Raw genomic sequence first — 27,466 nt, 5'->3', positions numbered from 1 at the left:
TGGAGGAGTGAAAAACCAGTGGGTCATCAGAATGGAAACTACAGACTGCCTGAGGCCCTGCCAGGTCAGGTATTATGCTAAATCACAGGAAAAAAGGCTGCTGATTGGCTAATACAATTATGATGATTGACATGACCTAATTTCAATAAGAAAACCAAAAGTTGGGGTCTTGGAAAGGAGATGAGCTGTCCGTTTTCACAGCTGACCCCAAATGTGTTGTACCTATTTGCTTCAACTGACAAGCCAGCTAAGGGTCAGTAGCTTCTTGAGGAAGGGCGGGCAGCTGGATGAGTCGAGCAACAGGCCTGACGTAGGTTCTGTCCTTGACTTCGATCTCTGCTGTCCTCACTTTCCCGTCTGCTCCAGGGATAACTGACTTGACAGTTCCAATTTGCCACAGTGCCCTAGGAAACTGATCATCCACGATCATCACAACAGTCCCAACTATAAGGTCTTCCTTATCCTTGTGCCACTTATGGCAGCATTGAAGTGCAGGGAAGTAGTTACATGTGAAACATTGCCAGAAATTGTCAGCTAGAACCTGGCTGTGTCTACATCATTTGCGACTGAGCAGTTCAGACTCTGGGTAGACCCCCTGTGGTAGTGACGAGTCTGGCCGCCCCATGAGAAGACAGTTAGAAGTGATTGGATCCGGATCCGCGATGTCCGACGAAACATATCCCAAGGGATTGGAGTCTGGTGTTCAACCTTCCCAAGTTCTCTCATGTCACCCCGCTCCTCCGCACACTCCACTGACTTCCAGTTGAGGCTCGCATCTACTACAAGACCATGGTGCTTGCCTACGGAGCTGTGAGGGGAACGGCACCTCCTTACCTTCAGGCTCTGATCAGACCCTACACCCAAACGAGGGCACTACGTTCATCCACCTCTGGCCTGCTAGCCCCCCTACCTCTACGGAAGCACAGTTCCCGCACAGCCCAGTCAAAGCTATTCACTGCTCTGGCACCCCAATGGTGGAACAAGCTCCCCCACAACGCCAGGACAGCGGAGTCACTGACCACCTTCCGGAGACACTTGAAACCCTACCTCTTTAAGGAATACCTGGAATAGTATCAAAGTAATCCTTCTACCCCACCCCCCCTCCCCCACCCCCCCATAAAAAAAAGTGGTTGTCCCACTGGCTATCATAAGTTGAATGCACCAATTTGTAAGTCGCTCTGGATAAGAGCGTCTGCTAAATGACGTAAATGTAAGATCCCTTCTACTTCAATTAGGACAGTCCTCAGCACCTCTTGGGAGATGGTCTGCGCGCCAAGGGTGGTTTGCAGGGCAGTCTTGATGGATCTGATCTCCCTCTCCCAGCATCCTCCAAAGTGTGGTGCACTTGGTACGTTGAAGGCGAAGCTAATCTTCTGACTGTTTAACTGTTCCTGGAGCTATGGGTGGAGAGTCATGAAGGTCTCCTGTAGCTCCCGCTCCCCTCCCTTGAAATTTGTTCCTCGATCAGACAGGATCTGAAAGGGATTTTCTCTTCGAGCGATGAAGCCTCTCAAAGCCTTTAGGAACGAATCGGAATCCATGTTCGTCAGTAGATCCACGTGTACAGCCTGGGTGGTCATGCCCTTAAAGATGATGCCCCATCTCTTTTCATTTCTTCGGGCCAATCTTGATGATATATGGTCCAAAGCAGTCCACATCTGTATAATAGAATGTGGGCTTGTGGAGCCGCAGTCGGGCTGGAGGCAGGTCAGCCATCCTAGGCACATCTGGCTGTCCTTGCCAATTCCTGCATTCGGCGCAACCAAGCTGAAAACAGCGAATAGCTGCCCTCCCTCTCAGAATCCAGAACCTTCAACGTAACTCAGCAAACTGGCTGGCAAGGACCCAGGATGACTGGGCCTGCCACAGGAATGGAGGACCTTGACTCCAACGGTTGTGTTCTATAAGATGAGACAGCGTCTTGCCATGTGTGATATCGTCGATTTCTCTCCGTGTCCATGTAACGCCAGGCCTGGGGGTCCGAGAGCTCCTGTATTTCTGTGACTCTTGTGCCTACAAATACTTTGTACCTGCAGGAGTCTGACTGGAGCCAGGTTAAGACTGTTGTAGAATCCGACAGACATGACCTCGTGGATTTCCTCAGTGAGTTATTTTCTGATGACCACGGCCAGCTGGGCACCGTTGAGTGCTGCGCAGAGCTCGAGTCTTGGCATTGACTGTTGTCGTTTCGGGGCCACTCTTGATCTTGCTGCAAGGCATGCCACTTGGATCTGTCCCTTGGTGTCTTCAGTATGGAGGTACGCAACGGCACCGTACGCACGTTCTGAGGCATCACTGAAGACGTGAACACTTCTTGTGCTGGTTGGGAGATCCATGTCGGTGCTGACGTAACACCTTGGTAGTGTGACCTGAGACAGCTGTGGAAGTTCGTTCTCCCAAATAAGCCACGCTTGGAGAAGATCTTCAGGCAGGTCTGGGGCATCCCACCCTCTTTTCTTATCTCAGAGCCTCTGGATCACAACCTTGGCCATGTGGTGTATGGAACGATGAAGCCAAGTGGATCGTACTGGCTGGCAAGGATCCGATATATGTTGCGCATGGTGGGTTCAACTTTCTCCATGTGACCGTGCTTGTAGCCAAGAGTGTCAGACAGACATTGCCATCGTAATCCAAGGGTGCGCTCTTGGCAAGAAGGTGCTTCAACTTGTCCACCAGTTTCTTGGCTTCATCTGCAGAGGGGAGACTTTGTAGACAGTTGTCTACATAGAAACAGCATTCTACAGAGAAGCGCACATCTTCTTTGGGCTCACTGTGGTTAAACGCAAGCTTCCGAAGGGCAACCGTGGTGCAGCAGGGGCTACATGTCGTCCCAAAGGGAAGTACCTGCCACTCATAGACCTCAGGGTAATCATCATGGTTTAGCTTCCAAGGGACGAAGGTTCTTCTTCCACGAAAGGGGAGTGGCGTACCTTTGAACCCCGTCCATTTCAACCCTGACTGTCTTCTCCTCCAGTAGATGCATGGCTTCTACATCTTGTTTGTGACGAGCTTCTCACTCCTGTATGGTAGCGTATCCAACTGCCAGAGCTTCTCTACATGGCTGAAGAGCTCTGCAGATGGAGAGACGAGGGATGTATGAAGGAACTTTTAAGGGTCCATCTGAGCTAAGATTTGATGGCGGCAGGTCCGCCAGGGGGACCAAAACGCACTAGCTCTGTCGGGGTGATTAGATGGGGAATGTCTGATCCGATGAGCAGTAGCGGCTGCGCCTGATCCAGCGGTTGAAGGGGAAGGACTTTAAGGTGCCGATACCTTTTCTGAAGGGCTTTGACAGGGTAGGTATGCGGTGCAAGGCACAACTATTCAGCTGTGAAGGCTCTGTGGATGTCAAAGGATTGGTTGAGTAACAGGGGCCACAGAGAATGACAAAGAAGCTCCATGGATGACTCGAATATCTTGACGCACCGTACGAAGTGCCAAGTCCTCAGGATTGCCTTGGAGGCTTAGCTGCTCTGCTGCTTCGTGTAGAAGTATAGTGCGCTCCGACCCATCGTCCAACAGGGCGTACGTGTCAAGTGACTTGTTGCCGCTCTGCAAGATGACTCAACTCCTCTTCAGCAACACCTTACTGCTGCCAGAAGGTCGATCAACGTAGAGGGTCTCTGCAGTGGAGCTCACCAGGCCTCTGTTGGCGCCTTTGTGCTGGTGGTCTTCAAAGTGTTCGTGCTAGCGTTCTTTGTAGCAGTCCGACTAGTGTTGACCTCGTGGAGAATCTCAAGATGCTTCTTCTCGCACTTCTTGCACTTAGCCTTGAGAATACACTGAGCTGCTTGGTGTTCGCGTCCACACTTCCCACATCTTTCATTTGTCTTGATCCAGGATTCTTTCTGTTCTTTGGAAAGGAGCTGAAAGTTGGTGCATTGATTCATGTAATGCTGCATGGTGTTGCAGAACGACAATACTTATTTGGCTTCTCCCGTGACTTTTCCTCCGGAGATTGGTTCTGTGCAGAGACTTTGGCTTTGTCCTTTCTCTGCTCACCCCCGTGGAGGATGGTGATGGTCTTAGGGAAGGATTTGTCTTCATGTTGATCTCGGCATGAGCTAGGGTGGTCCCTGCTTTGGTCGCTACTGAACTGTGTGCCATCTACTTGTACTCTCACGTCGTACTCAAGCCACTCTGCCAGGTGAAGGAGGGTTGGAATGGGTGTCTTGATGGGGTTCACACATCTCTTGAAGCTGACTCTTAGGTTGTGTGATAACTTAGCTAAGAGGCGGGAGACATGTGAGCCACACCTAAGTTCTGTCTGTCCATTACTCCCTAGCTGATCCAACATGCCAACCAAGGCACGCATCCTCAGAGCGAATCTTCGGAATGCCTTGGTGTCACCACTCTTGATGTTGTGGCCATCCATTAACCCTGCGATGCATTGGAGGGCAAACAGGTGGGGCTGGCCATACAGTTCTGTGAGGGACTCCGTGGTGTCACTGTATGTGTACCTGCTGTTGCTGTAGGAGTTGGCAATTAGCAAAGCCTCTTCCAACTTCAGGTGGTCCAACAATATCTGAAACTTGAAGCACTCTGTTGCATCTACAGGCAGCACATTGTCGAGGGCCAACTTCAGTCTTGCAAACTCTCGTGGGTATTCATTGATGAAGTTGGGGATGGTAGGAGTTAGTCCATAGTAGGTGCACTCTCAGCTGGGTGGAGAAGGTGTGCGGTAGCGGACAGGTGAGTGCCAACGACGATCAGGTGAGTAGGCCCGGCGGCGACGGTCAGGCGAGTAGTCGCAGCAGCGATGGTCATGTGAGGGCTGACGACAACGGTCAAGTAAGTAGTCACGGCGGCAACGGTCAGGTGAGTAGTCGCGGCGGTGACAGTCAGGTGTGGGCTCACGACGGCAATAAGGTGTAGGCTGACCGCAGTGGTCAGGTGAGTAGTCACGACGGTCAGGTGAGTAGTCGCGGCGGCGACAGTCAGGTGTGAGCTGACGACGGCGATCAGGTGTAGGCTGACCATAACGATTAGGTGAGTAGTCGCGGCGGTGACGGTCAGGTGTGGGCTGACGACGGCGATCAGGTGTAGGCTGACCGCAGTGGTTAGGTGGGGGCTGATGTTGGCGATCAAGTGTAGGCTGACCGCAGCGGTTAGGTGAGGGCTGACGTTGGCGATCATGTGAAGTCAGCCCTCTAGGTGGCGCAGTAGGGCTACGAGTCCTGCAATGAGAAGACGGTCGGTCTCGCTGGTGCGATGGCTCACGACGGCGAGGGGTTGACTGAGTAGATGATGAGGATGAGGATGACTGGTCTGAGAAAGAGAGCCCTCTGATCCCAAGGTTTTCAATGAGCTGCTCTATCTTATCCCGCTGCCTTTGTGCCTGCAGTTTATCATCTCTGGTTGTCACCAGCTGTGCCCGCTTAGGCTGACTTTGATGATGACAATCTCTAGTCAAGGTGCGCCTGCTATGGGGGGCCGGTGAGTTGGCAACCGATGAAGGTGAGGCTCCATTCTCACTGTTGCGGGTCAGCCTGGGTAGTGACTTGAACTGTTGGGGACCCATTGAAGCTGATTAATTTAGCTCTTCCGATAGCTCCATTATCTCCCGTGTCAACTTCTCAGTTTCCACTCCTATCAGCTTCAGGCATGTTATGACTGTTCTGGAAGAAGAACGGGTTTCTCTCTCATCTTGTACAGGAAGGTAGCTGCTGCTGGTCTTGTTGTGAGAGTAATTAATTCCACTCACAGCGCCCTCTGCTCGTGGTCCCTCGTTGGAGTGGTGTGTTGTTGTGTGTGTGGTGATCATCTGCCTTGACTCGTAGCATACCTCATAGTCGACCAGACGATGTGGGGGGCGAGTCTGACGGTGGGACGTACCACAACTTGTGGAGGATCTTCTCTGGTGACTGGCATCCTTGGACTCTGGCAGTTACTGCATCCTGCTCGTAAGGACCATGAAAAATATGGGTTGTTTATGAATTCGAAGGACCAATAAAAAGGGATAAAAAACGTAGGTGCTGGATTTTAGGCCGGTAGCAACCACCACAGGGTGTTCGTTCAGAACACGAGGATGCAGTAGTTCCAGTTCAATGGTTTAATGAAGATCCACACACACAAATACAACACCACCCTCTCTTATACTAATTGTGGTTCTGCAAAGAAAAGAGGAGAACTTAGGCTATAGCACAGTATGGGAAAAATATGCCTACAAACTAAACAGGCTATGTGGACCCAAACACATGCTAGATGCACAAACAAACAACAGAGCAATGTAGAAATATCTACACATTATAAAACATAATAAGCATGAGCGATCTACAACCGAAAATAGCCTAGCACCACAGACAAATGCTAACAAATGCTAATCGCTAATATGCATGCTAAATAGTAATGCATTCCGGATAACAATGCTAATGCTAACGCTAGCGGGAGTACGCGAGCTAGCTAGCTACCAAGTTTAACACAAATGGTACATATTTACAACAGACACTGTTTAGCTCCAAACAACAAGACATCAGGATTTTGGGACTTAAATTTAGCTGCACCTTCAATAAAACATCAGAAAGATAAGCAATTTCTTCTAAGGAGTGTTAAGTTGCGTCAATTCAAATCTGGTATTAGGAACAAAAGAGGTCAATACACGTCTTCTAAATAGACTAGTATTTTAATTAATGCAAACACTTCAATGGTAAATATGATGTTCGTATATGGGTGATTCTTTAACTATGGTACTTTTCTTGTCCCTGGATGAAATAATAAAAACTAAAAAACATTTCTTCTTTTTTGTTTTTGTCATACTTACTCCACCCTAAGGGGAACTTATAAAAAATGTATCATGGCTCAATCATTCTTTTTATTATATAATATGAGGCCTTTTATGCATGGTTTTTACTGTTTTCCCTCTGTCCCTAAGCCAGACTTTGTATCTTCAACCTCGCTTAATTCTAAATTAAATATTTAAATAATGTAGATTTCAAGTACAAATGATAAAATACCATTTATTTCAATTCTACATATTATATATTGTGATACATATTCACATTTTCCTATATTTTTCATAAATAGAACCCTTGTCCCTTGGGGTCACTGTCATTTCCACCACACTGTACAAAATAGAATCCTGGGATCAGTGTTTTAGGTTTGTATATTTAGTAACCATAGCAACAGAAACTCCACAGTGGAACACATGGCTGGATGAAATGGTGTCCTCTACAGGGGGTAATGAAAAGAAGAAAAATCAAGGTAAATATGAGTAAAACTGAGAGTATGTTTATTGGTCGTCATTTCCAAACAGCTCATATTTCACATGGACGTAAAAATAACTGGATACATTTAATTTAATAATGTGTAATTTGTGTATATTTAATGCTAACTCTAAAACTAATATTAGCAGGCTAACATAGCATGAGATTTTAGAGGGAAAGTGGGGAAATGTCATTTCCACCACAGTCATTTCCACCACGGTGTTCATTGTGGTGGTAAAGACAGGTTGTGGTGGAAATGACATTGTTCGTGCTAAACAGCAAATTATTTGGGCTATAATACTGATACTAAATTCAAAAACAGTTTTAACAATATTACAATATTGTTGGTAAATAAGAGAACAATAGATAAGTAGGTTTGACATGATGTCTTGGCTCTTTCTTTAAGATGGCAAGCAATACCACAGCACAGAGGTCAAGATCATACAGAGAAAGAATAAAATCAGATCCATTTAAATATGCAGAGTCCCTCAAGAAGGACAGAGAAAGATACCTGAAGAAAAAGCAACAAGGTGTTGTTAAATCTGTGACAGAAATGCCGAAAAGAGAACAACGAAAAATGAGAAGACAGTGGCGAATTTCTCAACGAAACAGACGTAGGAAATGGAAAATGGTCTCAGCAGTGAATAGTTTCATGGCACATACAACACCACCACCATCACCAGACAACATGAGTGTTAATGCAGAAGACATCCCTGAAACACCTCAGCTGTGTGAGCCTACACCAGAGAGAACTCCACAGAGGAAAAGAGGGAGAAAAAAGGTTGCGAAGGCAAAAGCAAAGGTGTACAGTTCAAGCACACTTACCAGCACATTTCAACCCATCATAGACCTGCATGAGGGACTGATTGGAAGTTGGTGTGTGGTACGGTATGATGGGGCTCCTTACCCTGGCATTATACAGGATGTGGACCCTGAGGGTTGTGCTCTGGTGAGAACCATGAGTCATATTGGCAAAAACAAGTTCTTCTGGCCTATGAGAGACGATGTTATTTGGTACCGGCCAGAAGATGTGATCAGGCTGGTCCCAGAGCCTCAACCAGTAACAAAGAGGCATGTGATGGTGGAGCCAACAGTTTGGAAAGAAATATGCTCTGTTCTTGACCATGAAACATAACTGAACCTCTGGCCCATATGCAAGTTTGACAGATACAGTATTTAGCAAATACAATGTCTATTTAGTCAGATTCAACTTGTTATTCCACATGATTACGTTTGACAGTACATGGATTTACGATATAACACACATGACAGTAATGTTTAAGTACAGAGTGTTTGCTCTGGTTCAGCATAGGCATATAAGTTTTCAATTTCAAAATATATTGCCTATTTTATCTGTTATTCAACTGGTTATATTAAGGTTATGTTAAGGTAATGATGACATAAAGGGTTTGCTCTAGTTTGTACTAGTTTGCTCTAGTTCAGCATGTAGAAAACAGTGAAGAAATGATTTGCTGATTTTTAACACAAATTCATGTTTTTTCATTTTTTGGATTGTTTTTAATTTAAAAATATTGGTGATATGTTTTTGTTCACAAATGCTGTTGCTTATTGATTTGCTCTGGTTCACCACATAGAGCAGTAGAAAAATTGTTTTTAATTGGAAGTTGCCTATCTGTCATTTCCGCCACACACTGTCTCTTCCGCCACGCCATGTCATTTCCACCACAACAAATACCACGCAGGGCACTGAGAACTAATCCATTGTTACAGGTTCTTCTTCAAATACTCTGACAGAGATATTTCCCAATCCCTGCTGGCCAATCAGAGTAGAGACTGAGCGTGGTTTAGACTTACTCAGCCAATCCGTTGGCGCACCGGCTGGTCCCAGCCCCTTGGCGCTCCCTTGTTGCACACTGTTGCCAGGCATACGTTTTTATCATAACAACCTGTGGAGTTAGCACCCAAAAGACACCATTCCACTGTACTGTGAGTACCTTGTTCAAGGACGGTTCACAGACAACGGTTCACAGACAACAAAGAGGCAGTGTTCGTATCTGTAAGAAATGCAAGTCTTATCTGTCCTACCCCCTAACGTTCCTCACATGAATCACAGCTGGTTATGTGAAACAATTTATATCAGTATAGTACAAACCTTCTATGCTTATCATTAATGCATTCCTTCTAAGCTATTCATCACATACAGATCCAATTATGAGAAAATGGAACCCCACAGGAGGTAGAATAAGGAGAAGAGAAAAATTGGTTGTCATCAGAATGGAAACTACAGACTGTCTGAGGCCCTGGCTGGTCAGGTATTATGCTAAGTCCCGGGGGAAAGGCTGCTGATTGGCTGATACAATTATGATGATTGGCGTGACCTTATTTCAATAAGAAAACCAAAAGAAAGTTGGGGTCTTGGAAAGGAGATGAGCTGTCCGTTTTTACAGTGTGCATGTGTCATACCCTCATCACAAAGATATTGTGTAAACTAAAGGTGTATCATGTACACTTGTGTATGTCATGTGTGCCAGGTGTTGGTGGAGTTCTCACCCTCAAAAGCGGTCCCAGGGGAGGAGAACACCCTGCAGCTCTCGGCCCAGCCCGGCTCCCTCTGTGGCCTCAGCACTGTGGACAAGAGTGTTCACATCATGGAGCCAGGGAAGAGGCTGGATGCTGACAAGGTAACAGAGCTCACTGAAGTGAATGTCAACGGTCATACCACCATATAAACAGCTTTTGTGGTGCTGGGAATACAACCAGCTTTAGGGGAATAAGATGTGACTACAGCAGACTTGGAGTGGGTCTGTTCACAGTGGGCCAATGGGTGTGCTTTCATCAACTGGAAAGCATATCCCTATTGGTACTTAAAGGGGCAATATGTAACTTTTTGGGCGACCTGAATTCAACCAAATTCACATAGAAATGTGAGTAATAGATCTACTTGAAAGCAAGTCTAAGAAGCAGTGTATCTGTTCTATGTGTGCTATTTCTATGGTCCCCGTTCTTAAGTTTTGTTTTTGCATCTTTTACTTTTGGGTTTGTACACCATCTTCAAACAGCTGAAACAACAATATTCATGGTTATGGAAAATATATTTCACAGCGGTTTAGATGGTACAATGATTCTCTACACTATACTAGGCTATTTTGTCATATAAACTGAAATTAGGTGAACTATTTGAGTTTTAGCAACCAGGAAATGGAGGAGTGATTTCTGCATAGTGTGACTTTAATAAGTTCATATACTGGGTTGTGTTCATTAGGGCACGGAAAGCATTTTAAAAACGTTTAGCAATGGAAAATGAAATTAGACAAGTCTAAGTAGTCACTGCCTTCTGTTGGTGCCCAATGAACAAGGTCATTTCACGTCTCCTTATTATCCCATTCCAGATATTTGATATGTTACCAGTCAAGGAGACAACATACGATCTTGAAGATCCAGTAGCATGTTTACATGTAAGACCAAGGAGATATGTAATGCCATACCCAGATGGACTAACTGAGGAGAAAAAGGAACCTTATGAAGTTTTTCAGGTACCTTCTGCCTTGTTTTCTCTTAACTTGAAGCCTCTTTTCCTCTCTCTCGTAAGAATCATTTACCAAACTGTTACCATGCATTCATCTTCTTAAATTATACATTGCTAAAATAGCCTGTTTGAGGCAACAAAAAAAAGATAGAATAGAAAAATAAAACTGAGACATTCATTAATATTGAGCTCTCTTGTTTGTGATTCTTACATTTCTAGAAACTGGGACTGGTGGCAACTAATCTGGTTCTAAGAGTACCTTCCTGCCTAAGTTACAAGGGGAACCAGTACCATCGATCCTATGGTGAGATGTCCTCCTTACCACCGCTTACTCTCGTCATTGCCAGAAGTCTTTGTTGAATCTTGGGAAATGTATGGTTTTTGTTATTCTAACATAGCCTGGTTAAACCAGTCTGAACGCTGCATGCATCACCAGTGAGCGCAGCATTCGGTCTGGTTTGACCAGGCTGATTCTAACACGAGAATAATGACTGTTTTGTTTTAGTAATACCCTACAGATACTACTCCCACACTGTAGAAATGGACAGCCTTGAAACGGGTGCATCAGGTCAGGGACTGTGCCGCTCCACCTCCGCCACCCATAGAGACGGTCCGTACGTTCTTCACTGAGACATGGATATGGGATCTTGTGGAAGTTGGGTAAGAGCACTGCACAGTGAGGCTGTTGCCTTATAGATGGGTTGACTGACAACGTCACAAAAATAATGCGCGCGCATCATTGAGGCAGAAGGCTGTGTGATGTTATGATTCTGAATGGTCAGATAGTTAGCAACAATGACAAGAAGCTGCCATGTGGAGAATAGTCGGTGGCTCGTTTCAGCTCGTAGTATCTTATTATTGATACCATGTCTTGTTTTGAGGTGTTTTGACTCATGTCATGTCTATGCTAGTATGGCAAAAATTCGCTAGCTAGCTAACCAGCAACTGTAATTATGTATTTGAGAAACAACAAGTGCTCATTGTGCAAATGTATTTATGTTTTCAATAAGCATTTGGAGGCAAAATATAGTTAACTTGTCAACAATCTAAGCCAGCCCGTCTGTTTTGCCCCATAGTTGCGTACGTGTCAGTTTTGTTGCTAAACAACCAACCCACCTATATCAAACATACATTAGTGGTCTAGATTAGGAACCTGTACCTCATTAAACTGCATTACAGAGTAGGGGAGAGTGGTGTATAATTGATAAATGTTTTACATTCGGCATCACTCCGTCAAGGGAAAGATAGGATTCTTTCTAACAAAGATATCGACATATATTTCAGGATGTTGTGTATCCCTGGAAATAATCAGCATTCATGTAAACATTACAGTATTGAAAATATAGCTTGTCCCAAAGAATTGGTCTCTTGGCACAAGGGGTAAATTAAGCTGCCTACAAATTTCTGTATTGAATGAAATATTACCACTACCTTTTTAAAACCATAGCTAGGTTTCCATCCGATTGGCGACAGATTTTCATGCAAATATGTTCTATAATCCGCATAAAAACAATATGTGTATTTTCCCACCGGAGATATTTCCATCAAATTGACTATATGATGAGATTGTTATGGACAAAAGAGCGAGGTTCTTTTTATTTGTCAAATGACAGCCAAGCATCGATCATCATGTCACCAGAATAAAACCCTCAATATTTATTTAATCTGAAGCCTAATAAACTGCATGTTCTCCCAACGAGTTGTAGTGGGATGTCATCGCGTGATTCCAAGTTTACTTAGATATGATGGTTATTATATCAATATTTGCGCATAAAAGCGTTTCCACCACCATTTCTCGCATAATTTATTTTACTGACACAAAAAGGTCCCACCTTGTCTAGCGTATTTTTTTTGTCGACAATTGGAAATTTTTACAGACAAATGTTCTGTTTCCATCAGGCCTGTCATGACATTTTTTATCCAACATACTTTACCCGCGCAAAAAGGTTGAATGGAAACCTGGTTCATGTCTATCTCTATTTCCCAAACACAATTCAACACAATCACAATCGTTTTTTTGTCTTTTAATCATTTTAAGCATCATTTAACACAGGCTTAACACCTAACACATGCTTTAAACTTTTTTTAAACAATTTTAACATAGGCCAGACCTGTTGTTACAGTGTCTTTCGAAAGTATTCACCCCCATTGGCATTTTTCCTTTTTTGTTGCCTTACAACCTGGAATTAAAATAGATTTTTGGGGGGTTTGTATAATTTGATTTACACAACATGCCTACCTCTTTGAAGGTGCAAAATATTTTTTGGGGTGAGACAAACAAGAAATAAGACAAAAAAACGGAAAACTTGAGCGTGCGTAACTATTCACCCTGGATTGAGGTCTGGGCTTTGACTAGGCCATTCCAAGACATTTAAATGTTTCCCGTTAAACCACTCAAGTGTTGCTTTAGCAGTATGCTTAGGGTCATTGTCCAGCTGGAAGGTGAACCTCCATCCCAGTCTCAAATCTCTGGAAGACTGAAACAGGTTTCCCTCAAGAATGTCCCTGTATTTAGCGGCATCCATCATTCCTTCAATTCTGACCAGTTTCCCAGTCCCTGCCGATGAAAAACATCCCCACAGCATGATGCTGCCACCACCATGTTTCACTGTGGGGATGGTGTTCTCGGGGTGATGAGAGGTGTTGGGTTTGTGCCAGACATAGCTTTTTCCTTGATGGCTGAAAAGCTCAATTTGTGTCTCATCTGACCAGAGTACCTTCTTCCATATGTCTGGGGAGTCTCCCACATGCCTTTTTTTCTTTAAGAAATGGCTTTTTTCTGGCCACTCTTCCGTAAAGCCCAGCTCTGTGTAGTGTATGGCTTAGAGTGGTCCTATGGACAGATACTCCAATCTCCACTGTGCAGCTTTGCAGCTCCTTCAGGGTTATCTTTGGTCTCTTTGTTGCCTCTCTGATTAATGCCCTCCTTGCCTGGTCCGTGAGTTTTGGTGGGCGGCCCTCTCTTGGCAGGTTTGTTGTGGTGCCATATTCTTTCAATTTTCTAATAATGGATTTAATGGTGCTCCGTGAGATACTCAAAGTTTCTAATATTTTTTTACAACCCAACCCTGATCTGTACTTCTCCACAACTTTGTCCCTGACCTGTTTGGAGAGCACCTTGGTCTTCATGGTGCCGCTTGCTTGGTGGTGCCACTTGCTTAGTGGTGTTGCAGACTCTGGGGCCTTTCAGAACAGGTGTATATATACTGAGATCATGTGACAGATCATGTGACACTTAGATTGCACACAGGTGGACTTTATTTAACTAATTATGTGACTTCTGAAGGTAATTGGTTGCACCAGATCTTATTTAGGGGCTTCATAGCAAAGGGGGTGAATGCATATGCACGCACCTGTCACGACTTCCGCCGAGGCTACCTCCCCTCCTTGTTCGGACAGGTTTTGGCGTTCGTTGTCACCGGCCTACTAGCTACTGCCGATCCTATTCTCATCACTCCACTTGTCATGTCTTGTCTTGTCAAACACACACACCTGGTGCTCATTCCCCTAATTAGTATGTGTATAAGTGCTCCCTCTGTTCCCCTTGTCTTTGTGAGTGATTGTATTTGTGAGAGCGAGTAGCTCGGTTGAGCTACTCTTCCATTTGTTATTGCCAAGGTGGAATATTTCCCTTGTGATAGTTTCGTTTTGACGCTGGGTTCGTTTTATTTATGTAAACGGAATAAACTCTGGACTTCGGTGTTTTACCTCCTGCGCCTGACTCCTTCATTCACACCTCGTCACAGAATCACTCACCTGATCTGATATGGAGTCAGCAGGAGAAGACCGCATGCCTGGAGTTGTGGCAAGGGTCCAGGAGCATTCCTCGATGCTGGCCAGCTTGGGGGATGCGATAGATTGGGTTCTTCAGGTAGTACAACGCCTGGAGAAGAGAGGACCCGCTCTATCGAGACCAGCTGGTCAACCGGATCCAGCCACCTACACCCCAGCCCCTGGAGGGATCCAGATATCCTGGCCACCGGCGTTTGATGGGATGGCAGTGCGATGTAAGTGATTTCTGCTCCAACTAGAGATGTATTTCTCCAGCATCAGGCCGGCGCCACTGGAGTGGGAGAAGGTATCCGTCCGCGTTTCCTGCCTTTGTGGGAGAGCCCTGGAGTGGGCCAACGCGGTGTGGAACGAGGGAGCTGCTGCGTTGGAGGACTACAGGGAGTTTGCTCGCCTCTTTCGGACCGTTTTCGATCACCCGCCTGAGGCGGGGACAAGGACCACACAGGACTACGCGCTGGAGTTCCGGACGCTGGTAGCGGGGTCCTGGTGGAACGAGCGGGCCCTGATCGACCATTTACAGTGCCACCTAAGGGAGGACGTCCGACGGGAGCTATCCTGCCGTGATGCCATGCTATCGTTCTCCCAACTGGTGGACATGGCCATCCGGCTGGACAATCTGCTAGCAGCCAGAGGACATCCTGGTAGGGGTCTGCCCGTTCCCACTCCGGACGTCTCTGACCCCGAGCAGATGGAGCTGGGGGGAGCCGCCGGTCGAGAGAGCGCAGGAGGACAGCGACAGTGCCACTCTGGTGGCACGAAGGGACAATCCACCTCACGTCGCAGTAAACGTTCCTATCGGTCTGGAGGCGGTGGGCAGGGTACTCACGCATCACCCCAGGTAACGAACACCCAAACTTGTTCAGGGCCCTTTGCGGCGCACTGTACCTTATCTATCTCCTTTCCCGATCACCTGGTAGTTTCCCAGTGTAAGGCGCTAGTCGATTCAGGCGCAGCTGGGAACTTCATGGACAGGGCATTTGCACGCCATCAAGGCATTTCATTGGTTCCCCTATCCATTCCACTCCCCATCAGAGCACTTGATAGTCGACCATTAGGATCCGGGTTGGTTAAGGAGGTTACTGTACCAGTCACCATGATTACACAGGAGACGCATGTTGAGCATATCACCTTCACAACCCCAATTTTTCATGGCCGCAGAGGGTTCTTACGGAGTGGTGAGTGTCCGGGTAGGTGTCTAGGTGTTTCCGTTGGTGTGACCACGGTGGAAAGTCCAGACGGTATCCCCACCGTGCGCATTCCCCCCGAATACCATGATCTGGCGATCGCGTTTTTCAAGACGCAATTTACTAAATTACCACCTCATCAGGAGGGGGATTGCACGATAAACCTTCGGGTAGATGTTGTACCTCCCAGGAATCATGTGTATCCCCTGTCGCAGGCTGAAACGGAGGCTATGGAAACATACGTCACCGAGTCCCTGCGCCAGGGGTATAAACGTCCCTCCACTTCACCTGCTTCCTCGAGTTTCTTCTTTGCGAAGAAGAAAGATGGCGGTTTACGCCCGTGCATTGATTATCGACCACTGAATAAGGTGACGGTACGATTTAGTTATCCTCTTCCCCTCATTCCTTCAGTGATTGAGTCAATGCATGGGGCCCGTTTTTTCACGGAATTAGACCTCAGGAGTGCCTACAACCTGGTGCGTATTTGGGAAGGGGATGAGTGGAAAACAGCATTCAGCACAACCTCAGGGCATTATGAATACCTGGTGATGCCCTACGGTTTGATGAATGCTCCATCCGTTTTCCAGTCCTTTGTGAACGAGTTGTTTCGGGACATGCTTGGTCACGGTGTGGTGGTCTACATCGGAATACACATCCTGGTGTATTCCGCTACGCGCGCCGAGCATGTGTCCCTGGTTCGCAAGGTACTGGTCCGACTGCTGGAGAATGATCTTCATGTCAAGGCAGAGAAGTGTGAGTTTTTCCAGCAGTCAATCTCCTTCCTCGGATACCGCATTACTACCACAGGTGTGGAGATGGAGGGAGATCGCATTTCAGCCGTGTGTAATTGGCCGACTCCAACCACGGTGAAGGAGGTGCATCGCTTCCTTGGCTTTGCCAACTACTATCGGAGGTTTATTCGGGGCTTTGGCAAGGTTGCAGCTCCCATTAACTCCTTGTTGAAGGGTGGGCCGTCCCGGCTCCGCTGGTCTGCTGAGGATGATTTGGCCTTCAGTAGATTGCGTGGTCTGTTCACCTCAGCCCCGGTACTGGCTCACCCCGATTCATCACTACCGTTCGTAGTGGAGGTGGATGCGTCCGAGGTAGGGATAGGCGCTGTCTTATCCCAGCACTCGGGTTTGATTTCACACTCTCATAAATTCCGGGTACGAAGAACGTGAAGGCAGACGCACTGTCTCGGCTGTATGACACAGAGGAGAGGCCCAGAGACAACACCCCCATACTCCCGGCCTCATGCATTGTGGCGCTGGTAGTATGGGCGATGGACGCCTATATAGTGCAGGCATTACGCACAGATCCATCTCCACTGCAGTGTCCAGCTGGGCTGCAGTACGTGCCTGCGCTTATCCGTGATCGTATGATCTACTGGGCACACACGGCACCCTCCTCTGGTCATCCAGGTATCGGTCGTACAATGCGCTGCCTGACTGAGAAGTACTGGTGGCCTACCTTGGCTAAGGACGTGAGGGTGTATGTTTCCTCCTGCTCATTGTGCGCCCAGAGTAAGGCACCTAGGCACCTCCCAGCGGGTAAGCTACAACCTTTACCAGTTCCACAACGACCATGGTCTCAACTTAGTATTGATTTTCTTACTGATCTTCCCCTCTCACAAGGTAACACCACTATCCTGGTCATTGTGGATCTCTTTTCGAAGTCCTGCCACCTCCTTCGTCTGCCCTGTCTTCCCACGGCCCTACAAACTGCGGAGGCTCTGTTTACTCACGTCTTCTGGCACTACGGGGTACCAGAGGATATAGTGTCCGACCGAGGTCCCCAGTTCACGTCTAGAATCTGTAAGGCGTTCATGGAACGTCTGGGGGTCTCAGTCAGCCTGACCTCTGGATTTCCCACCGAGAGTAATGGGCCGGTGGAAAGGGTGAATCAAGATGTGGGTAGGTACCTGCGGACCTACTATCAGGACCGACCGGGGGAGTGGTCGGTGTTCCTGCCATGGGCAGAATACGCTCAGAACTCTCTCCGCCACTCCTCTACTAACCTAACACCCTTCCAATGTGTTTTGGGTTACCAACCGCTCCTGGCACCGTGGCACCAGAGCCAGACCGAGGCTCCTACGGTGGATGAACAGTTTCGGTGCGCGGAGGAGACTTGGGACGCTGCCCACATTCGCCTCCAGCGCGCCGTGCATCGTTAGAAGGCGAACGCTGACCGCCACCGCAGGGAGGCCCCGGTTTTCGTACCGGGGGATCAGGTCTGGCTCTCGACCCGGAATATACCCCTCCGTCTGCCCTGCTGGAAGCTGAGCCCACGGTTTGTGGGGCCGTTTAAAGTCCTGAGGAGGATAAACGAGGTTACATACAGGTTGTTACTCCCCCCTGATTACCGTATTAACCCCTCGTTTCATGTATCCCTCCTCAGGCCAGTGGTAGCTGGTCCGTTCCAGGAATCTGAGGTACGGGAGGTTCCTCCACCTCCTCTGGACATCGAGGGGGCCCCGGCGTAATCGGTCCGTTCCATACTGGATTCGAGGCGTCGGGTGGGGGGCTTCAGTATCTTGTGGAGTGGGAGGGGTACGGTCCGGAGGAACGGTGCTGTGTCCCAAGGAGGGACATCTTCGAACCCTCCCTGTTGAGGGATTTCCACCGTCGCCATCCGACTCGCCCTGCTCCGCGTCCTCCTGGCCGTCCCCGAGGCCGGGGTTGGCGCACTGCTGGAGCCGCGCGTCAAGGCGGGGGTACTGTCACGACTTCCGCCGAGGCTGCCTCCCCTCCTTGTTTGGGCATGTTTCGGCGTTCGTCGTCACCGGCTTACTAGCTACTGCCGATCCCATTCTCATCACTTCACTTGTCATGTCTTGTCTTGTCAATCACACACACCTGGTGCTCATTCCCCTAATTAGTATGTGTATACAGTGGGAAAAAATGTATTTAGTCAGCCACCAATTGTGCATGTTCTCCCACTTAAAAAGATGAGAGAGGCCTGTAATGTTCATCATAGGTACACGTCAACTATGACAGACAAAATGAGAAAAAAATATCCAGAAAATCACATTGTAAATTATGGTGGAAAATAAGTATTTGGTCAATAACAAAAGTTTCTCAATACTTTGTTATATACCCTTTGTTGGCAATGACACAGGTCAAACGTTTTCTGTAAGTAAGGTTTTCACACACTGTTGCTGGTATTTTGGCCCATTCCTCCATGCAGATCTCCTCTAGAGCAGTAATGTTTTGGGGCTGTCGCTGGGCAACACTGACTTTCAACTCCCTCCAAAGATTTTCTATGGTGTTGAGATCTGGAGACTGGCTAGGCCACTCCAGGACCTTGAAATGCTTCTTACGAAGCCACTCCTTCGTTGCCCGGGCGGTGTGTTTGGGATCATTGTCATGCTGAAAGACCCAGCCACGTTTCATCTTCAATGCCCTTGCTGATGGAAGGAGGTTTTCACTCAAAATCTCACGATACATGGCCCCATTCATTCTTTCCTTTACACGGATCAGTCGTCCTGGTCCCTTTGCAGAAAAACAGCCCCAAAGCATGATGTTTCCACCCCCATGCTTCACAGTAGGTATGGTGTTCTTTGGATGCAACTCAGCATTCTTTGTCCTCCAAACACGACGAGTTGAGTTTTTACCAAAAAGTTCTATGCAAAAAAAGCCTATGCACCCACTTTGAATGGCCTATGCACCCACCTATTTAATATTGCCCTTTGTTCAATAATTGATACAATTCAGACCAGAAATCTGTGACCCTTATCTCTTGAACAGCAACAATAGTGGTTGCTTTCAATACTGTGTTTTTCCTGAAACTGCACTGCTTCAAAGCAGCAAGCAGGAACTCTGCAGTCCAGAGGACTGTCTGATTGACCAGTGGGCCAGGTGTAAATGTTTTGGAAGCCTTACCTTCAACAGATGCCATCCCCCCTTGATGGGTGATCAGCAGAACAATAAAATCTCTGAGAGCATGTTAGAAATCTTGATGGCGTGCTAAATGACAGCAATGATGACAGAGTTTTATCAAATGTTCCTATTGATATTAGATTAAGTAATCCCGAATGTAATCAGCTGTTTTTAAGAATGTAGCATTCTTACAATGTTCATTCTTGTAATCAGATTACATCACCCCTGTTACATGTAATCCGTTACTACCCAACCCTTTGCCTAGGAAGAAAACACTTCAATTTGCTCAACTTGCCATAGAGCTCGCCAGTTTGTAGTCCTAAAAGCCAAAAATGAGTTGTCTCTGGTTCGTTCAGCCATTCAAATGGGGAAAATGAATGGGGAAAGAATAGGGTTTTGGGATAAACGCAGAAAATAAGGTCTGAGGTTAACACAGGTTTAGGAGATCTTATACGTTTTGTTCTATGAGATAATATCAGTCAGTTAACATGACATTTATGAATGATGATGCCTTTGTGCTTTTTGTGCTTTTTTTAATTACATAAATGCTTCAAAGTTCACAAAAAGTGACGTTAGCTGATGAAGATTATCTCATAGAACAAAACATAAAATCTCCTAAACCTGTTTTTACCACATACCTTATTTTTGTTTATCCAAAAACCCAACAAAAACTCCATTCATTTTCCCATAGGCTTTGTCCAACGAACCATTGAGGAGTTAGTGCCTACATAAATACACCATTACTATTGCTCTCTATTGGCTTAACCATTGGCTTAACTTACCCCAAGGCAAATATTTGGACAATATTAGCCCACACAGCTACAACGATACACGTTCATGCTAGGTTTAGGACCTCAAATTGAAGCTTATAGAGACCCCAAATGATGCATAGAACAATTTGAATTATCTACTTAGTGGCTTTCTGTTTGAACTCTGACCTCTATACAGGGAATCTGGAACAGCATACATGCCCCTTACAGTCCCAGACACCATCACCACCTGGGAGACAGAGGCATTCTGCCTGGCCCCTGGTGGCTTCGGTCTGGCTCCTCCGGTGGAGATCATTGTCTTCCAGCCCTTCTTCCTAGAGCTCACCCTGCCCTACTCCATCATCCGTGGAGAGCACTTTGAGCTGAAGGCCACTGTGTTCAACTACCTGTCCAAGTGCATCATGGTACGGCACTGCATCATGATCGTTTCTTGAGTTGTTTCTTAAGTTGTATAAAATCTTGTGTTTTGTTTTGTTGCAGTTTGTCTAGTCAGTGTTTATTTTTTTTAAAATGTAGATCCAGGGTATCATTCTTGGGTTTTCCATGTTTTGTTTAAATTGTTCCTATTTGGCAGGTTTCTGTGACTCCGACTCACTCCTTAGACTACACTCTCACACCCTTGAATGATGTCCAGTACTCATCATGCTTGTGTGCCAATGGACAAAAGACCTTCAGTTGGACAATGGCACCATCTGTCCTGGGTAAGTCATCAGTCTTCATTCAACCGTTCAAACAGCAGAATGGATGTCAACCTGAGTTGTGTACTCTCAGTCACCGTATTGGATGTTGTGTAACCTGTGCTGCACTCTGTCTGTCAATGTGTGTGTAGGGGATTTGAACGTGTCCGTTAGTGCAGAGGCTGTCCAGTCCCACGCTGCATGTGACAATGAAATTGTAAATGTACCAGAGAGAGGACGCATCGACACAGTCACACATAGCCTGCTGGTGAAGGTATGTATCTCCTGCTGTGGTGAAACTTACTGCTGTACAGATACCATCTAGTGTAACTGCCTTTGACTGAAAATAATCTCCTCTCCTCTCAGGCGGAGGGAACAGAGAAGACCGACACCTACAACTGGTTGCTATGTCCAACTGGTCAGTAAAGCGTGAACTTTGAATGTTCAATGTAGTGAAGTGAATTTTATTAATGTGATGACTGTTATTTATTGAATCAACTAACTATGTTTAATTGTCACTCGATTAAATTAATATGTAACAATTAACTCATTAGGATTTGGGGCACCACGGAATAAGTTGTTTATAGAGTTACCATCTCCCGAATGTAACTCTAAAATATACATATTTTATATATCGATAACAGTCACTTATTAATCATTACCTCATATCAGTCTCATTCTGAACGTCGCATAATCCTTGGATCCGCAAGAACCCCAACCTTACTTATGAGTCAGCAATACACAAATTTGCTTAATTATTTATTTACTAGCTAACTAAATAATAACACAGAATACATACATACTTAATACATGAGAAAAGGTCCCTAGCGGACAAACAACATTATGACTGCTTGGTTATCAAAGGAAAGGGAGGGGTAGATAAAAAAGGCGGGAGAGAGGGACAAAGAGAGTCAAACTTATCGTATAACATTTAGAAACTACGCTCCACATTAATCAGAATACTTAGCACCCTAACCACCGCCCATTCTGAGAAAAATTAATGAATGTATTTACGTGTGTCTTTGTTTGTCGTCTCTCTGTAGAAACCAATCACTCCTATGGGGAAGGTGTTGATGAGAGCCACAGATCCACGCTTTCTGATCTAAATGTACATTTTGTTACCAAGGCTTTTTATCCTTGGGTAAAAAGGGGGCATTCCATCACGCCAACACAATGGCTGTGCTCCCTTGGGGCGTGGTTACTGACTGGGCAAAAGTTTATATGAAAAACAATTATCTCATTAGAAGACTAAAATCACATTCCTATCTTCACCAAAATACTCTCATCTTTAATCATATATTTTATACAACATTTGGGTGTAAACTTGATAGATAGAATGTGTACATTTTCCGAGTTACAGTTATTTATTGATACCATCCTTAATGACATCACAAAATAATAAACAATATGACATCATTGTTCTTTAGGTCCCCACTGACCATTCTTAACATTCGGATGATATAAATATTGTTCCAATGTTAGCTGATCTGAGGCCTTTGGATCCTCAGCCAGGAGAGTCATGACATCACTTTGGTTGAACTGATCATCTCCATTCATCTTATCATCTGTGTCCATAGGGGAAGCTCTGACAGAGGATGTGGAACTGCAACTCCCCAAGAATGTGGTGGATGGATCTGATCGAATGTCCCTCTCAGTCCTGGGTAAAATAAACCATTGTATTGTTTAGAGAGGCGTAGTGGTGGGAAAAGCAACCCTTCTCCAGTGATAACGCTGCTGTTTGCTATAGAGGACAGTCTTACAGAAGTCCCATGTTTCTCTGTTGGGGACATCCTGGGTCGGGCCCTCAAGAACCTGGATGGACTGTTGCAGATGCCATATGGGTGTGGAGAGCAGAATATGGCCCTCCTAGCCCCCAATATCTACATCCTGGAGTACCTGAGGAACACAGAGCAGCTCACTCCAGCAATTCGAGACAAGGCTACCAAGTTCCTCACTAGTGGTAAGAGAGTCCCTCAAAATATGGATCGTATTGATTAGACACCAAACGGAAGAAAACAGGGCTGGATTTGTCCAATAAGAGCCCTTTTGTTTGTTTTCCGTTGAATAATTTTTTTAAAGTTTCACCACAGTGTGCCCTAATGACTACGACCCTGCTATCATGTAAATGATAGCGCTCCAGCATAGATGACATCACAGTGTCTTATCAACAGAGCATCACTGACCCAACACATGTAGGGACTTCCAGATGTTTCCCCACTGAAATCATTTGATCAGAGAATATTGAGGCTGCATCCCAAATGGCACCCCAAGGGTTGGTTACATCTAATCAGTTCCATGTCATCTGATTACAAAAAAATCAGCTACATTACCAGCAAAAACATTGTAATCAGATTACAGATACTTTTGAAAAACTAGATTATTACTAACTTTTAATTTGCTGAAAAAAAACACATTGACACCTTTCTGTTTTCTCGATGGATCCTTTTTTATCTTCTTATCTTCTATGCCACTTAAGGGGAAAGCAATCCAAAAGTAACAAAGTAATCAGATTACGTTACTGAGTTTGGGAAATCCAAAAGTTACGTTACTGATTACAGTTTTGGACAGGCAACTAGTAACTGTAACGGATTACCTTTAGAAAGTAATCTACCCAACCCTGCCTATTCCCTAAATAGCGCACTAATTTTTTCCTGGCAAAAGTTGTGTACTTTATAGGGAATAGGGTGCCATTTGGGGCACACACTCAGTGACTATAAAAAACACATGGTCTCTTTGTTCTTCACTCTAAAAATACGCCGACAGGTTACCAAAGGCAGCTGAACTACAAGCATTTTGATGGTGCATACAGCACATTTGGACAAGGCTCGGGCAACACTTGGTGAGTATTGTGTTTTTCACCTACTGGTAAACACATTATAACTGTGTCTGTTTCAATTAAGTATTGACCAAACAAATGGCATTGTCTCTGACAGAGACCATGGATGTGACATACGTTAAAATAAGCTGTCATTGCATGTAATGTCAAGCTCTAAGTCATGTTTATGACAACCTTATGTGGGTATTATGACGGGACATTCAAATCAAGTTCTCTTTCCTCAGGCTGACTGCTTTTGTCTTGAGATCCTTTGGCAAAGCACAGTCTTTCATCTATATTGACCCGGCAAAAATTGAGCAATCCAAGACTTGGTTAGAACGTCGACAAGGCAAACATGGCTGTTTCATCAAATTGGGGAAACTCTTTAATAACAGAATGAAGGTATTTATATTGATAATAAACTGATAGAAGATGTAAGAAGATGTAGTTGTATGTCTTGTCAGACCAGCCATAAAATAGTGAATGATGATTTCAACAGAATTGTATCAGGCTAAATACAGTTTATACACGTTTTAGTATTTTGACATTGTTTTGTAGGGTGGGGTGACAGATGAAGTCACACTGACGGCCTACATCACTGCTTCAATGCTGGAGCTCAACATGTCAGTGTCGGTAAGTAGCATCTCCACATACCCATTGTTTCTCACTACAACAATGTCCATTAGAGGCAACTGAATTAGCCTCCTATATGAAGACTGTTGTGTACCTCTTACATCAACTGTCATCTACAATGTAATGAGTTGTGTATTGTGTATTTAAAATTCACAGTTAAATAATGTTTTTCTCTCAAAGTAGCCTATGCAATAAGTATAAGAATGTGTTACCATAAGCAGATCTAAATGGTATTGTGCTGTTAAAACTGAGTAGGCTTAGTTACTACTGTAAACTGAAAAACTAGAAGTGCTTCAGCATGAATGTCTGTAGCCTAGTCCCAGATCTGTTTGTATTGTCATGCCAGTATCTTTCCAAGATGGCGTATGTCACGATCGTCTAGTAGCGAAGTAGACCAAGGCGCAGCGTGTGAAAGAAACATGACTTTATTATATTAAAGTACTAACAAACCAAACAAAACACGACTCGTGAAGTCCAACGGTTAACACTGACCGTAAAGGAACAAAACCCCACAACACCCAAAGGAAAACATACAGATTAAATATGGCTCCCAATCAGAGACAACCAGCCGACAGCTGACACTCGTTGCCTCTGATTGGGAGTCATACAGGCAAACATAGAAACAGAACAACTAGAATACCCAACATAGAAAACGAACACATAGAATGCACACACCCTGGCTCAACATATAGAGTCCCCGAGCCAGGGTGTGACAGTACCCCCCCCTAAAGGCGCGGACTGCGACCGCGTCTAAACACCCCAAACAGGGGAGGGCTGGGTGGGCATTCCTCCTCGGAGGCGGCTCCGGCTCCGGCTTTGACCACCACCCCTCCATACTACCCCCGTAGCGCCCCTGGTCCGGTCTGACCCCGCTGGCTGGATCTGGACTGGACATTGACGGAGCGGATTGCTTACGCTCCGTTGTGGAGCAGCTGACCGGTCTTACCAGGCTGACGACTCGCACCCCGGGCTTGGTGCGAGTAGCAGGAACGGGCTGAACCAGGCTGACGACTCGCACCCCTGGCTTGGTGCGAGTGGCAGGAACAGGCTGGACCAGGCTGTCGACTCGCACCCCTGGCTTGGTGCGAGTGGCAGGAACAGACCGGGCCGGGCTGGCGACTCGCACCCCTGGCTTGGTGCGAGTGACAGGAACAGGCCGGGCCGGGCTGGCGACGCGCACCGTAGGTTTGGTGCGAGTGGCAGGAACAGGCCGGGCCGGGCTGACGACGCACACCGTAGGTTTGGTGCGTGGAGCAGGGACAGGCCGGGCTGGGCTGGCGACGCACCCCGTAGGCTTGGTGCGTGGAGCAGGGACAGGCCGGGCTGGGCTGGCGACGCACACCGTAGGTTTGGTGCGTGGAGCAGGGACAGGCCGGGCTGGGCTGGCGACGCACACCGTAGGTTTGGTGCGTGGAGCAGGAACAGGCCGGGCAGGGCTGGCGACGCACACCGTAGGTTGGGTGCGTGGAGCAGGAACAGGCCGGGCTGGGCTGGCGACGCACACCGTAGGTTTGGTGCGTGGAGCAGGAACAGGCCGGGCAGGGCTGGCGACGCACACCGTAGGTTGGGTGCGTGGAGCAGGAACAGGCCGGGCTGGGCTGGCGACGCACACCGTAGGTTTGGTGCGTGGAGCAGGAACAGGCCGGGCAGGGCTGGCGACGCACACCGTAGGTTTGGTGCGTGGAGCAGGGACAGGCCGGGCTGGGCTGACGACGCACCCCGTAGGCTTGGTGCGTGGAGCAGGAACAGGCCGGACTGGGCTATGGAGACGGATAGGAGACCTGGAGTGAAGAGCTGCCACAACCCGTCCTGGCTGAATGCCTACCTTCACACACTCTGTGTGAGGCATCAGCACAGGACGTACAGGGCTGTGTACCCGTACTGGCATAACAGCACGTGACACTGGCGCAGGATATCCGGGACCGAGGAGAGGCACTGGAGGCCGCGAGCGCTGAGCCGGCACACTCCGTCCTGGCTGCATGCCCACCTTCGCACAACACGTGCGGGGTGCTCGCACAGGACGTACCGGACTATGCCGGACCACTCGCGGCACAGTGCGCATCTCCGCATACCGCGGAACCTGCCCAGTCTCATGCTGCCATGCCTGAGTACGGGGAGTTGGCTCTGCTCTCCATCCAGGCTCCGCCAACCTGCCTTCTGGCCCCCAAAAGCCGGTGGCCTCCTCTCTTAATCTCCCGATTCGCCCTGTGGCAGCCTCCTGCTGCCCAGTCGCCCATGCCGTGTGCCCCCCCCTAAAAAATTATTGGGGGTGCCTCTCGCCTTTCCGACCACGGCCCGGTTGACGCCGCTTCTCCACTCCTGCCTGGGTCTCCCCCTTCATCGCCTTCCGGTACCGGACGGCCTCCTCCTCGGTAATCTGCCCCCAACCGAGGAGGACATCCACCAGCGTCACCTCCTGCGTGTGTTCCTGGACACGCTGCTTGGTCTTTGTATGGTGGGTTTTTCTGTCATGATCGTCTAGTAGCGAAGTAGACCAAGGCGCAGCGTGTGAAAGAAACATGACTTTATTATATTAAAGTACTAACAAACCAAACAAAACACGACTCATGAAGTCCAACGGTTAACACTGACCGTAAAGGAACAAAACCCCACAACACCCAAAGGAAAACATACAGATTAAATATGGCTCCCAATCAGAGACAACCAGCCGACAGCTGACACTCGTTGCCTCTGATTGGGAGTCATACAGGCAAACATAGAAACAGAACAACTAGAATACCCAACATAGAAAACGAACACATAGAATGCACACACCCTGGCTCAACATATAGAGTCCCCGAGCCAGGGTGTGACAGTACCCCCCCCTAAAGGCGCGGACTGCGACCGCGTCTAAACACCCCAAACAGGGGAGGGCTGGGTGGGCATTCCTCCTCGGAGGCGGCTCCGGCTCCGGCTTTGACCACCACCCCTCCATACTACCCCCGTAGCGCCCCTGGTCCGGTCTGACCCCGCTGGCTGGATCTGGACTGGACATTGACGGAGCGGATTGCTTACGCTCCGTTGTGGA

General features: G+C 47.0%; 1 pseudogene across 1 annotated transcript in view; it reads left to right on the top strand.

Moving 5' to 3' along the window:
* Nucleotides 1-27,466, top strand: part of LOC311105765 (alpha-2-macroglobulin-like) — a 40,192-nt pseudogene that overhangs the window by 3,458 nt on the left and 9,268 nt on the right. The window contains exons 4-17 of the transcript XR_014615846.1: nt 9,695-9,875; nt 9,977-9,987; nt 10,553-10,696; nt 10,909-10,993; nt 11,195-11,349; nt 20,492-20,717; nt 20,888-21,014; nt 21,143-21,264; nt 21,357-21,408; nt 22,568-22,651; nt 22,753-22,950; nt 23,754-23,829; nt 24,051-24,207; nt 24,364-24,438. The product of XR_014615846.1 is annotated as an alpha-2-macroglobulin-like (transcript). The remainder of the gene's footprint in view (nt 1-9,694; nt 9,876-9,976; nt 9,988-10,552; nt 10,697-10,908; nt 10,994-11,194; nt 11,350-20,491; nt 20,718-20,887; nt 21,015-21,142; nt 21,265-21,356; nt 21,409-22,567; nt 22,652-22,752; nt 22,951-23,753; nt 23,830-24,050; nt 24,208-24,363; nt 24,439-27,466) is intronic.

Source organism: Coregonus lavaretus (assembly GCF_964263955.1).
Source record: "Coregonus lavaretus genome assembly, chromosome: 30".
Taxonomy (NCBI): Eukaryota; Metazoa; Chordata; class Actinopteri; order Salmoniformes; family Salmonidae; genus Coregonus; species Coregonus lavaretus.
Note: the sequence above shows the minus strand (reverse complement) of the source record. Positions and strands in the feature narration are given on the sequence as shown.